Source organism: Ammospiza caudacuta, chromosome 3 (assembly GCF_027887145.1).
Source record: "Ammospiza caudacuta isolate bAmmCau1 chromosome 3, bAmmCau1.pri, whole genome shotgun sequence".
NCBI lineage: Eukaryota > Metazoa > Chordata > Aves > Passeriformes > Passerellidae > Ammospiza > Ammospiza caudacuta.
Window position 1 is genome coordinate 73,037,548 of NC_080595.1, and position 12,012 is coordinate 73,049,559.

Sequence of the window (12,012 nt, forward strand, 5' to 3'; positions counted from 1 at the left end):
AGGGCTACTGCAATCTGGGATGTTTACATTTAAACAATGCTGTCCTAGCTCTAATGTGCTGGAAACTATTGCCTGGAGCCATTGGTTTGAGGGTTTCAAACATGAGGAACCAAGACCTGTTTGGATATCTACATGTCTACATCCTATGCAGCATGTGGCACATAATGTCTCAGAAAGATTTTAAAAATAAAACAATTATATTAAATATTATTAATTATGTTAAAGAATAATGCTTTGACTGATTGGTTTTCAGGATAAATTAAGCACAATTCTGGGCCATTAAAGACCAACGTGCTATTAAAAATATCTTGCACTTATTCTTGCACTTCAAATTCTGGTAAAAATCTTCTTCGTGTTAGCATGAATTTCTCTACCAAGAAGAATTTGCATGTAAAATGCCAAGAAAAAGCAAGTTTTTATATATACAGGGCACACATCTGCCTCATTGCCTATAAATTTCTATACAGTATATTATTTATACATATATATAATGTATGTATATTATAATTCAAGCTCTTTTATAAAATAATTTAAGTTTGTGTTTTTAGAATGCAGAAGATGTCAGCACAAGTATCAGCACAGAAACAGTAGCAAAGAAATGCTGAGTTGCTTCTGGTATGCTCCGTGTGACCCTCAGATTTTCTGCATCCTTCCTGTGCCTAGAGGGAGTGTCCTGGTTTAAGCTGGGACAGAGTTAGTTTTCTTCCTAGTTAGTTTTCTTCCTAGTATCTTGTACAATGCTGTGGTTTGGTTTCAGCCTGAGAGCAATGTTGGTATCACCCTGATGTTTTAGTTGTTGCTAAGTAGTGCTTACCCAAAATCAAGGACTGCAGTTTCTCATGCTCTGCCAGCAAGGAGCACAGAAGAAGCCAGGGGAGAGTGTAACCAGGACAGCTGACCCAAACTAGCCAAAGGGATATTCCATGCCATGTGTATAAGATGGGAGAGTAGTCTGGGAGGGGCTGATTGTGCTTTGGGAACAGGCTGGGCATTGGTCAGTGCATGGTGAGCAATTGTGTTGAGTATAATGTGCCTCTCTTGGGGTTTATCTCTCTCTTTTTGTTGTCTTTCTTTTCATTACTACTACTGTTTTAATTATTACTATTATTATTTTATTTTCAGTAAGAATAGTAAACTGTTCTTATCTCAACTGACGGCTTTTATCTTTTTTTCCTATTCTCCTCCCCACGCCACTGGGGTGAGTGTGTCTGTGAGTGAGTGGCTGCCTGGTACTGGTTGCCATCTGGAGCTAAACCATGTCATGGAGATGGAATGAGACATATTCCATGAGCAAGGCTTTCTCCATGTATTGAAGGGCTCCCAGAGACTTGTGATTTGAACTGGAGAGGCACTGTGCTCCCAGAGTTCTGTTTTGGACATTTTTCTGGTTTAGGCTAAGAGACAAACTGACTCACCCATTGTGTAACCGCTGAGATCCCCAGATAAAGTGCTGTAAGAGGGCCACACACCATTATTCTTTTATTAAGGAGCAGCAGAGGCTGTACAAGAGTTACATTGGATTTTTATGTTTTCCTACTTCCTTTTGTCTTCTAGAAGTAGTCCTGTGGCTTTGAGAGCTTTGGACTCTGACTAGAGGCAGGTTCCTAAATTTAAGGTGGCATCCCTGGGAGGCTTTGAAAGTCATTCTAGGGTAGGGCAACATAGGTCTCTGTTGCTTAGACATGTTTTCATGCCACTACATATTCCATATGGACAGGTCATGTCAGTGCTAGGCAAAGGGACAATTTCTTTACACTCCTATGCCACCAACTGATCCGAGTTTTTCTCCTGCACTTCACAAGGTGATGCACAGGAGTTTGCTCTTTAGAAATCTGCCTGAACTGTTCCCGTCCTTGGGAATATTATTCTGCAAGACAAGATTTAAATCAGCGGCAACTTTTGCTGGGCACTGGAGCCATATATTTATGTCTGGGAAACATGCAGGGCTTGAGGTGGGTCACATATAAGTGGGCATATAACATATAACTTGGGCACTCCTGCAATGAATTTTCTGGCACTATGGAACAGCATTTGTACAAAACCTCTGATAATCAGTGCATTACTAATGAAGGTGTACGAGCAGGATCAAATCACAGGTGTGAGAGAAACTTATTGTACCTACAGCCATAAGAAATATACCAACCAAGAGATTATAATGACTTAGAGATAATTTTTTTCTCAGCTGATGGTCCTGGAGTTGCAAACCAAATTTGTATACTTGGTATGGAATTTAACTGCATTTTTGTGTGATTTTTTTTCCCCCTTGGCAGCTGTGACTGGGAGCAAAGCAAACAAAAATCATTGCAAACACAATTTTACAGTGATTTCAGTTAATACAGCTTTGAGAAGGTTGGTAAAAGATGCACACTAATATTGCTTTTAAACTATATTCTATATAGTAACACTTAAAAGTGACAGAGAAGTCTCTGGCTTTGAGGATTTTTTTGCTCAAATTTCTTAAAATGGCACAGGAAGGAACCAGTTACAGGAGACAAGTCAACAGAAGGCCAGTCAAAACTGATGGAAGTTCTCTAGAGCCTGGTTCTGGCTGCTTGTGCAGTTTCACCCTCTGCCGTCTTTAAAAGCATCATGGAAGGTATTTCAGGGAATGTCTGAGTATCTAAAAAGTAGATAATTCTACTTAACTATAGTCATCTGCTCTTGTTTTTGTGTCCTGAGTGTCTTTTTCTATTCACAGTGGGCGGGGGACCACTTGTAAATCTGACTATTTCAGCCTCCCATGTCAGGATAAGACAAACTGTGCCCTGAACATGCCTACTCCCGTTCTTGGAGTATAAAAAGGATCTGGAAAATTCATCTGAGTTAGGCTCATTCTTGAAATTGAGTGCTTCATCTAAAGCAGGAGCATTTTCTTGTCAAGGAACTCCTGAATATAACACCTTGTGGGAGGCATGAAGGACCACTGCAGAGCTATGAAGTGGAAAAGGAGCTGGCTAGAGAAGAGAACACAGTTGGCTGTGCTGGGGCTATGCTGGAAGGAATTTCATTCCTGGAATATTTCAAGATTGTTTATAGTTTTAATAAATGGGTGGATGCAAAATAGAGCAGCATCAGCTATAAAGAGTAGGACAGGACTATTCAGGAACAGATTAATAAATAACTCTTTTATATATATTTATAATTCTTTATATATTTATAAATCCTTTATAAATAAAATGGAGATGGTTTGTAATTGTGCAAAATGCTTTTAAAGGTGCATCGGAAGCATCTCTGCTTGAAGCCAGAAGTTCATTACATAGAAATGCAAAAAGGGGAATAAAAATACCTCCTTCTCTAACTCACCACACTCTGACCATGAGACTCCAAAGTTATAGGGTTGCCAAGTAGGCAAATGCAATTCCAGTTTATATCAAATGAGCTGTTTCCAGTAGAGAAAGGAAAACAGGAATGCTGTGCTCTGCCATGCACTGAGACTTCCTGTGGAATTCTATGAACAAAACCTGCAGAAATGGAGGCTATCACAAGCGACTAAAATAAGGTCTAAAGACCCAAGAAAAGAGCATGAGACCTTGCAGAAGGGATTAAAGCAACATCTGAAGGCTTTGCTGAAAGGCTTAGGAGATGGCCTGAGACTGGAGGTAAAATTTTTTAGGGGCAGCAGAAGCTGGAACAAGTTCAAAATAAATGAATAAGGAACCAGTAACCAGATGGCTGAGGACCAGCAGCTTTTCCGGGGACAGAGGAGGCCAAGGAATCTTTGGCAAGCTTGGAGGTTACTAACTGAGCAGGACAGCAGTGAGGATTAAAAAAGCTAAAAATACCAACAGCACAAGGAAATCAAAAAGTTGCAAAAGTCAGAAACCTGATGTGGAATTAAGTTTGTCAGAGGACTTCTGCTGCTTAGCTTTATAACACTGTCACTACTGCAGAAACAGGAAAGAAAGAAGTCAAACTGTACTAATACATAAGAAACTGGTTTAAAAATTGCAGTGAATGATCTGAGAAGGCATGCCCAGAACCCTTGTGTCAGAGAAGATGGACAGCAATAGTGTTTCCCAGGAACCAAATAGGTCTGAAACATTACCTGCAGAAAAAAAAAAAAAAAAAAGAAAAAAAAAAAGAAAAAGAAAAAGAAAAAGAAAAAGAAAAAGAAAAAGAAAAAGAAAAAGAAAAAGAAAAAGAAAAAGAAAAAGAAAAAGAAAAATAAAAAGAAAAAGAAAAAAGCTTTGTTTCCAAACTGGAGCACACATTCCAAAGCCAGAAACCATCCCAGGAGAATGGGACTCACTGGGGTCTCAGGGAAGAGAAGGGGAGAATCTACCCAAGCTAGGAATAACCTGGGGAACCTTCCCTCCTGGCACACCTCCAGCAAAGTCTGCCAAGATGCTTTGGCAATGGACCAGTTTAGAGGGACTCAGCTGGACTTGGCCTGGCCTGCAAAGACCAGCAAAAGGAGGCCAGAGCCATTCTGAAAGGTGCTGGAATTTGTCACGGGGCTCAGCTGCAGCTGTGTGCTGAAAGGGGACACTGCTGCGGAGCAGAGAGAGAGGAGCTCAGTGCTGCAGACACCAGGAGTATGGGCAAGAGTCTGCACACAGGATGGGAATCCTCCTTGTGGCACTTCTGAGTGATTAGAAGGAAGGATAAAGTTGGTTTGTGCGAAGGGGAAAATGTTTGCTAAGCCCGGTTAACTGCTCATTTTAAGGGAGCAGGTAGAGAAATGGCACAATAACTACAGACTGGAGTGTGACCAAAACAGAGAACTGATGGTACCCAGTGAAAGCCCTTGCCCAGCTTTGAAGGGGAAAATGGGCAGCTTATTGACCTGAAAGTACAAGGAAGCAGAAGGGTCAGAGATGGTAAAAGAAAGCTGAGGAGGATCCAAGATGCACCTTGAGATCTGGGAAACCCTGGCAGTGGATGCTGCTGCGCATCAGGGCTGGTGCCTGCATAGGCAGGCTGCTTAGGAGCAGAAGTGCAGGTTTGAGGCTAATGCTGTATGATTCTCACTCGCTGCAGGCTGGCTCTGCCACAGAGCCTCCAAAGTGCTCACAAGATCATCTCCTGTCAGAGAACACCACTTGGGCAGCAACACTTGTGTAGTGGGCCAGAGAGAAGCTGGCTAAGTGTTATATGAAGGAAACTCCCCCAGGCTGCAGGCAGTGCAGATTTGGAGCCCAATAATTGTTGCAGTCCTCTGTAGAGCCAAAATTCTTGCTAACACCAACAGAGCCAGACCATATGGTGATTGTGCAGTTGTGACTTACGGGCAGCAAACAGAGAGAGTGTGAGTGCTGGGTCAGATGTCTTTTTAATGACTCTAGTTAATGAAAAAACTGTGAAGCTCTGCCTCTGGTAAGGGATCAAGGATAGCTCCCCTGAGTCTTGAAGTCACTCATTCTGCTTCATAATGAAGACTCAAGGCTCATCTTTAGAGGCAATGACCCATTAAACTGCCCCACACTGTCTGGGGAGAAGGCATTGTACAGACCACTGAAGACCTAAAGGTGCCTTCAGCAGTGACTTGGACATCATCCACAGTTCTGGTGAGGGGAGGTGGCACTGTGTGCCCTGGGACAATGTGGAATGTGCTGAAAGAGGTAACACCACTGTAGGTGCAGTCACTGCCGTGAGAGAATAAGAGAGTAACACCTTGGATATTGCAGCCTGCTTTCCATACTTAGTTTTAAGAAGAGTTGGCAAGTGGCAGTGGAAGCAAAGAGCAGGGCTGAAGGGCAGGAGACAGCATTTCTACTGCGTCAGTAAGCAGCACTTGAAAGTGCCGGCTTCTGGCTGACACCGAGGGATCTTGGAAGCAGTCACTGCAAAATGGGTCCCTCTCAGCCTGTCTGCTCTGCCGAGATGGCTCAGGGCACACTCAGAGGCTGATGGTAAGAAAGGCTGCATTTACAACCAGCCTGGGATCAGATCAAGGCTAGCACTGAACTTGAGCTTCCTGAAATGAGAGTTGCTCTGAAAAGGGGCTCCTTCTCATGGACACACAACCTGGCAAGAGAGTGTTTTCTCTAGCAAAAGGAAAAATATGGCTGTACACAGGACTGGGCAATTTCCCAGGCAGTCACAGATGTGCAGAGTTTTGTGGGGCTCTGAATTTACTATGAAGACCTTATTTGTGGGTTTGCCAATATTGCAGACTCACTTTATAAACTGGGTAAGAAAGCACCAACTGCAGTGGCATGAGAGATTTAACCACTTCAGAATTAAGGTTTCCTCTTTCTTGGCAGATCCAATTTTAAAATGCCATAGGAGGTTTGTAGCCCATCTGGACCCAGAAGCAGGTCCCTGCAGATGGGAAGCTGCTCTGAAAAAAAGAATATATAGGTTATATCAATGTGAAAATGGAGTATTTAATTTATAAAGTTAAAGATCTAATATCAAGGATAGTCTAAGTAATCAAGAACCTTAATAAAGAGGAGTTCAGAGGGGCAGGTTGCCAACAAGTGGGAGAAGTAGTAGCATATATAGTCACACCCAGTCTTTGGAATAAGTAAGGTTCTACAAACAACTTGTCCCAGCTGCCTGTTGGAAGTCAGTTTCAAATGTTTCCCTGAGCCAGATTGGGGCACTCTAGAAGAGAAGACAGCCTCTTGACTTCCATAACATGGTTGAAAGTTTTCCAGTGTGTGCCCTGAAAACTACTCTAGGATCAGATATGCTGGAGAAATGTAGATACATCCCAAAGATTCTGCTTTGGATGTAATATGTTGAGGAACTAGCAAATTTATTGGCAAATGCTGTCATCCCTGGGTACTGGAGAATTGTCACCGTCAAAACTGTCATTGTCTCATTAAAGAGGAAAGTATATAAAAGGCAGGAAAACTTATCCAGAAATGGTTCTGGTACAAGCCAATGATCCTAAATACCTCACAGCTCAGTCCTGAGTTATACATGAATTTTTAAACTGCCAGACATTTGGAGAATGCAAAAAAAATTTGGGGAAACTATTAGAGGATTTGTGATCAGTAAAACACCAGTATAAGGCATAAGAAATTGCACAAGAAATGAACTCCTTGCAATAATTAGGATGCTGGGATGGAATAAACATACAGAGTAAGGAAGAAGCTGGCTGAACAATTTATTAGAGAAAGGATGCAAAAAGAGAGCCTGTGAGTGTTTCAGTCCCCTGAACTCCTCCTGCAAACAGGGACATCCCCAATGAGGAAGACAGTCTATTACATGTTGTACATGGCATGTATTGTACAGCTGAGGACTGTAGGTCCCATCATCAGCTGGAAGAGAGAAGCTCAGCTTCATTTACTTTCATGGAGCAGCACCCGCTCCCCCAGCTGCAGATTCACCTCCTCTGTGCTCTTCTGCTCCATCAAGGCAGCAAGTTTTTTCCCTGTAACTTTGTTTTCTGAGGGTTGCTTCTTGCTGTGAGCACTGGCAGAAGACTAAGCGGTCCTCCAAGGGTGGACCTTGGAAATAGTTGGAAAAATAACTCCTTACACAGCCACTCTTTGCCAGCTTCTCCTGCACCTGAGGTGAACCTAGCATATTTGGTTGGGATAGTTTTCTCACTTTCTCTTACTCTGCTTCAGAGAGGGATCTGTCCTCCTGACTCCTGCCATCTCTGCAGTGTGTGTAAGACCTTCATATCAGTCTCAGGAAGAGAAAAATTTTGTTTGCTTTTCCAGCAAGTGAAAAAAAAAGCAGAGATGGGTCCTCAAAAGTTACCTATTTCTTATCAATCGAAGTCCCTGTCTAAACTTCCAGACCACATAGACAAACTACACTCATGAATGGAGTGAATAAAATGTAACCCCACCTGCTGCAGTGGAAATGAATGAGAGGAAAGATTGGGAGGGGACAGGATAAACTGAGAATATGACATAGGAGACAAAGAAAGGCAGAGACCAGTTTGTACCCTGCATCCTGTACAGCACCTTGCCCAATAACTCTGTCTGCTGAGAGACTCTGGGGCTTTTCTATGGCATCTAAAACTATGGAGGGGGTTTTGATACGCCCAAAGATATGGAACTGTGTCCCTTGAGCTGGGGAAATCTGGGAGGGGCAGGAGCACCCACAGGGAAGGGAACAGAAGTTGGTAGGTACAGGCTGAGGCAGGGTGGGAGGTAGAAAGGCAATGAGGTCGTGTCACGTTTGCAGCAGTAAGAGACAATTCTGGGGATGGCAGGGGCCCAGCTGGTGTGGAAAGGAGAAATCTCTGCTTGGAAGGAACATCTTCAGGAACATCAATGTCTCTCTGCTCTGAGTCTGTTCAGCAATGTCTTTTGGTCCATCAGGATGGGGGAAGTAGTGCCATTGGGAAATCTCCTTACCTAGTCCTGCAGGACTTACTGCCTCAGCACTTAGTCCTTGATCTGGAGTTCCTGTACGTCCTAGGGGAGTGAGACCCCTCAAATGTACTGGGGATAGGGGAGAGTGTTGCATACCTGGGAGGGCTGTCCTGCTCCAGGGAGGCCCAAAAGAGATGGAGGCTTGCCCTGAGAACTTGCTACTTCTTGACCAACAGACCTTGCTTGAACAGCCCGTGGAACAAACGCCACTTCTTACCGTGCCATATTGCTTACAGTGTTGCCACATAGCAGATAAACTGAAATTCTAAACTTCCCAGGTCATGAACTCTGGGCTGTCTCAGGCTGTGCCAGGGCGCGGCAGGGCTCAAAGCACAGCAAACCTCCCCAAGCAGCGACCACACCCACAGCCCCTGGAGGTGGCTCGCTGCTCCCTCCGCCGGGGCTGCTATCCAGGGAAGCTGAGCAGGATGTGCTCTTTAACTCTGGTGGGCTTGGGGTCAGGTTCATATTCCTTTTGAAATCCTTGCCACATGTGCAAACAAGTTGCACTGGGTGGTGTAATTTGAGAACGAAATTAAATGAAGAGGTGACGTGCCAACAGCGTACACAAAACAAGGGGAGCGTTTCCAAATCACAAGCTGCCACGGAGCAGCGAGTTTTTACATAATAGCAAAATTAGGGTTTGGATGACTGGTATTCTTCAACAAACTTTTCAGAAATATTTCCTGGAGCAAACCCAAAGAGAGAATCCTCATTTACCCTATTCCTTTCATATGTAATTGAATTCACTTGTTTAGGGTTTCTGCCTCCTCCACCTTTCATTCAGTGGCAATGTGAATTCTGCTAATCTCTCTACAAAACAGTCAATCTCCTCTAGTCTCACTAACCATCATTCAGCCACCCAGTAATGAAAAATTGCTTTGATCCTCTCTGTTTGCTTCATCTCCAAAAAATATCTCCATTAAAAAAAATTAAAAATCTTGAATAAACTCTTCCACCCAAAGGAATATGTATGATTAGTTCAGTGGATATTTTTTCCCCCTTCAGTGAGTTGTTTGAGAAGCCCTGAGAGCTAAGAAGATTGCAAAAGTGGCTCAAAGCTTCAGGAATGGGTATACAGCATTAACATGAGTGTCCAATGGCTATGCAAGCCACAGAAAATTACATAGAAGAGAAGAGGGAAAATGCAGGGAGCGGATTAGTAGGCACATTTTCTTTCTGGATACCATATTTATGAGTAAATGTGGGTTACAGACTGCAGCCGTCCTGCTGCATGCAGCTACCCAGTGCTGTATTCACAACGTATTAACTTGGATAAGCAGGATGGTGCTTTCGACATCTATTCGGGGAGGAGATCTGAAAACCATCTCCCCAGGAGATTACATTACTTGTCAATCATCTCTCCACAAAACAGAAAACTTTCCCCACATTTTGGGATGGGGGGGGGAAGGGGGCAGCTTACTGCAGCCTGTCCATCTTCATTGAATGTGTACTTTTCTACTGGTTCATTTTCCACTATGAATTTTCACAACAATCAGCAAAAATTAAAACCTGTTCAGGAAAAAAACACATCCACAATCCTTCTTCTTTGTTCTCCTTAGGAAAAGTACAGAATTGCAAAAGGACTGAAAAACATTGCACTTCTGTCTGAGAAGAGATAGATAAAAATTAATGTCTCCCAGTCCTCTTTTTCTCTGGTTCAGTGGAAGCCACAAACACAATAATTTCTTCACTGGTGAAAGTAGGTGTTTTTGTCTCATTCATCTTCCTCCCTTGGAAGAGAGTATTCCCAGCCTCGTACAGCACAAATCTCCGTTAATTTCCGTGATGAATTTACAGGCTGATTTCCTCCGGCTTGCTATTCTGAGCCATCAGGTCCTGAGATCTGCTGCTGTAGAATACTCTGTAACACCTGGAAAAAAGTTACCGCGCTTTGAAGTCATGTAGCACTCTTCAGGAGAGAATCGGAGGCACACTGTAAACACTTGGAGCCAGATCAAGGGAACACTGCTAGTGAGTCATTTTACTTGAATGAAACACACTTCCATTCCCCACACAAATATGTGTCTATATGTGTGCTTTTATTTTCCTAGACACATTAGTTTTAGTTATTTACCCATTTGTGCTCCAGATAATTACATGCTGTGGATTCAATTGGATGCAGATTTATTCTTCACTTCCTGTCCTAAATTCTCTGCAATTAAACAGCTGCTGTGTGCTTGGTGTAATAAATTTACACAAAATCTGGGATGATTTGGCATAGCAGAAAGGTTGTTTGGCACGGGCTTAGGATGGCTACATTACGTGCAACTGGCAACCCCTGTGCAGGTTATGCTTTCTCTCCCAAATGAGAATTGCCCCACTGCAACCAGAACAGGCCATTTGCACGACAGAAATGTTTACAAATTTATAACTTGTTTTGCTTGGCTACATAGAATATTATGTCCCAACCTGAAAAAGAAAATTTCCTTAGCTTTTCTGAGTCTAAGTCTTTCAAACAACCTACTTGAAAAGGAACAAGGAGAACAGATTCTCTGGAAAACCTCTGTCTGCAGAAATACCTCCACTTAATTTTATCAGGTGGAGCTTTCTCCCACTACTGTTGAGAAGGATGGGAAATAGAAGAAAAGCCTTTTTTTGCTTATTTTTGTGTATGCTACAGCACACATATGTATTTTGCAGCATTTTGCACTGTCATTAATCAAACACACAGATCAGGTGGTGATCTCATCCTTTGCCAAGGCACTCGCTGGCTTCCATCCTGTTCTGATCCACCTCCCTCAGGAGCAGTTCTCACACCTCCAAAGCAGGCATCTCCCCTTTGATGTGTGCCCATCATCCACACAGCATCCCCATCTCCTGTGGCATTTGTGGCCTCAGATGACTGTGGTCTGTGTGCCAGTGTGAGCAGCACACAGCTCTTTTGGGGGAGCAGATGCAAAGTCTGCTCTAGTGGGGCCTGCAGACTGGAATTAGAGATGTACTTCTGTTTATGAGTTAGCACACGTGTCTTTTTGTTTCCTGATACCTTCTGCATAATGAAGTCAATGAGAGTTAAACTCCTCAGCTGTGATTCACATATTCATTAATCTCCTGCAGTAACAAGTACAAATTTTACAGCACATACAGTGAGCTTATTACCAGTGTAAACAACTTGCTGCATCCAAAAAAAGTGTTGCGGGAATTAGGTCCCATTGTACTGAACTGAAGGAAGGAAGGGTTAGAAAAAAATGCTGTGCACTGCTACCTAGGCTCAGATGGCTCCAATCTTGTTATTGCATGGCTGTAATTCTGGACCTTGGAGTAAGAGCTGCCCACATAATTTCCACAAATGTCATTGGGGTTTACTGGGGTCCCACAGGAATTAACAGGGATTTAGCCAAGCGTGGGAGTCACTAAAAAATGCCTAGAGAAAAAACATATCTGAACGCAAGAAGGATTATTTATTGAATTTATCAGTTTGGGGGTGAAATAATGTCGAGGCAAAAGTGGAGAGCAGATCATGTTGTGTTTCTTCAGCAAGAATTCCCAAGGTAGACTACTTTTCAGGGATCGCCCCACAGGCTGACTTTTGGAGTCACATGCCGAGGTATATTCCTTCTCAAAGGGCTCTGATGGTATTTTTGTGCTCTATCTGCTCCCAGCCCATCTTCCCAGAGCTGAACGATTGTGGTTCCCTTCACAAACCCACACGTGGTACCCGTGCAGCTGCAGGACTGCAGATGCCTCTGGGATTAAAGAGAATGTGACATACCCAGGATAATCTTCC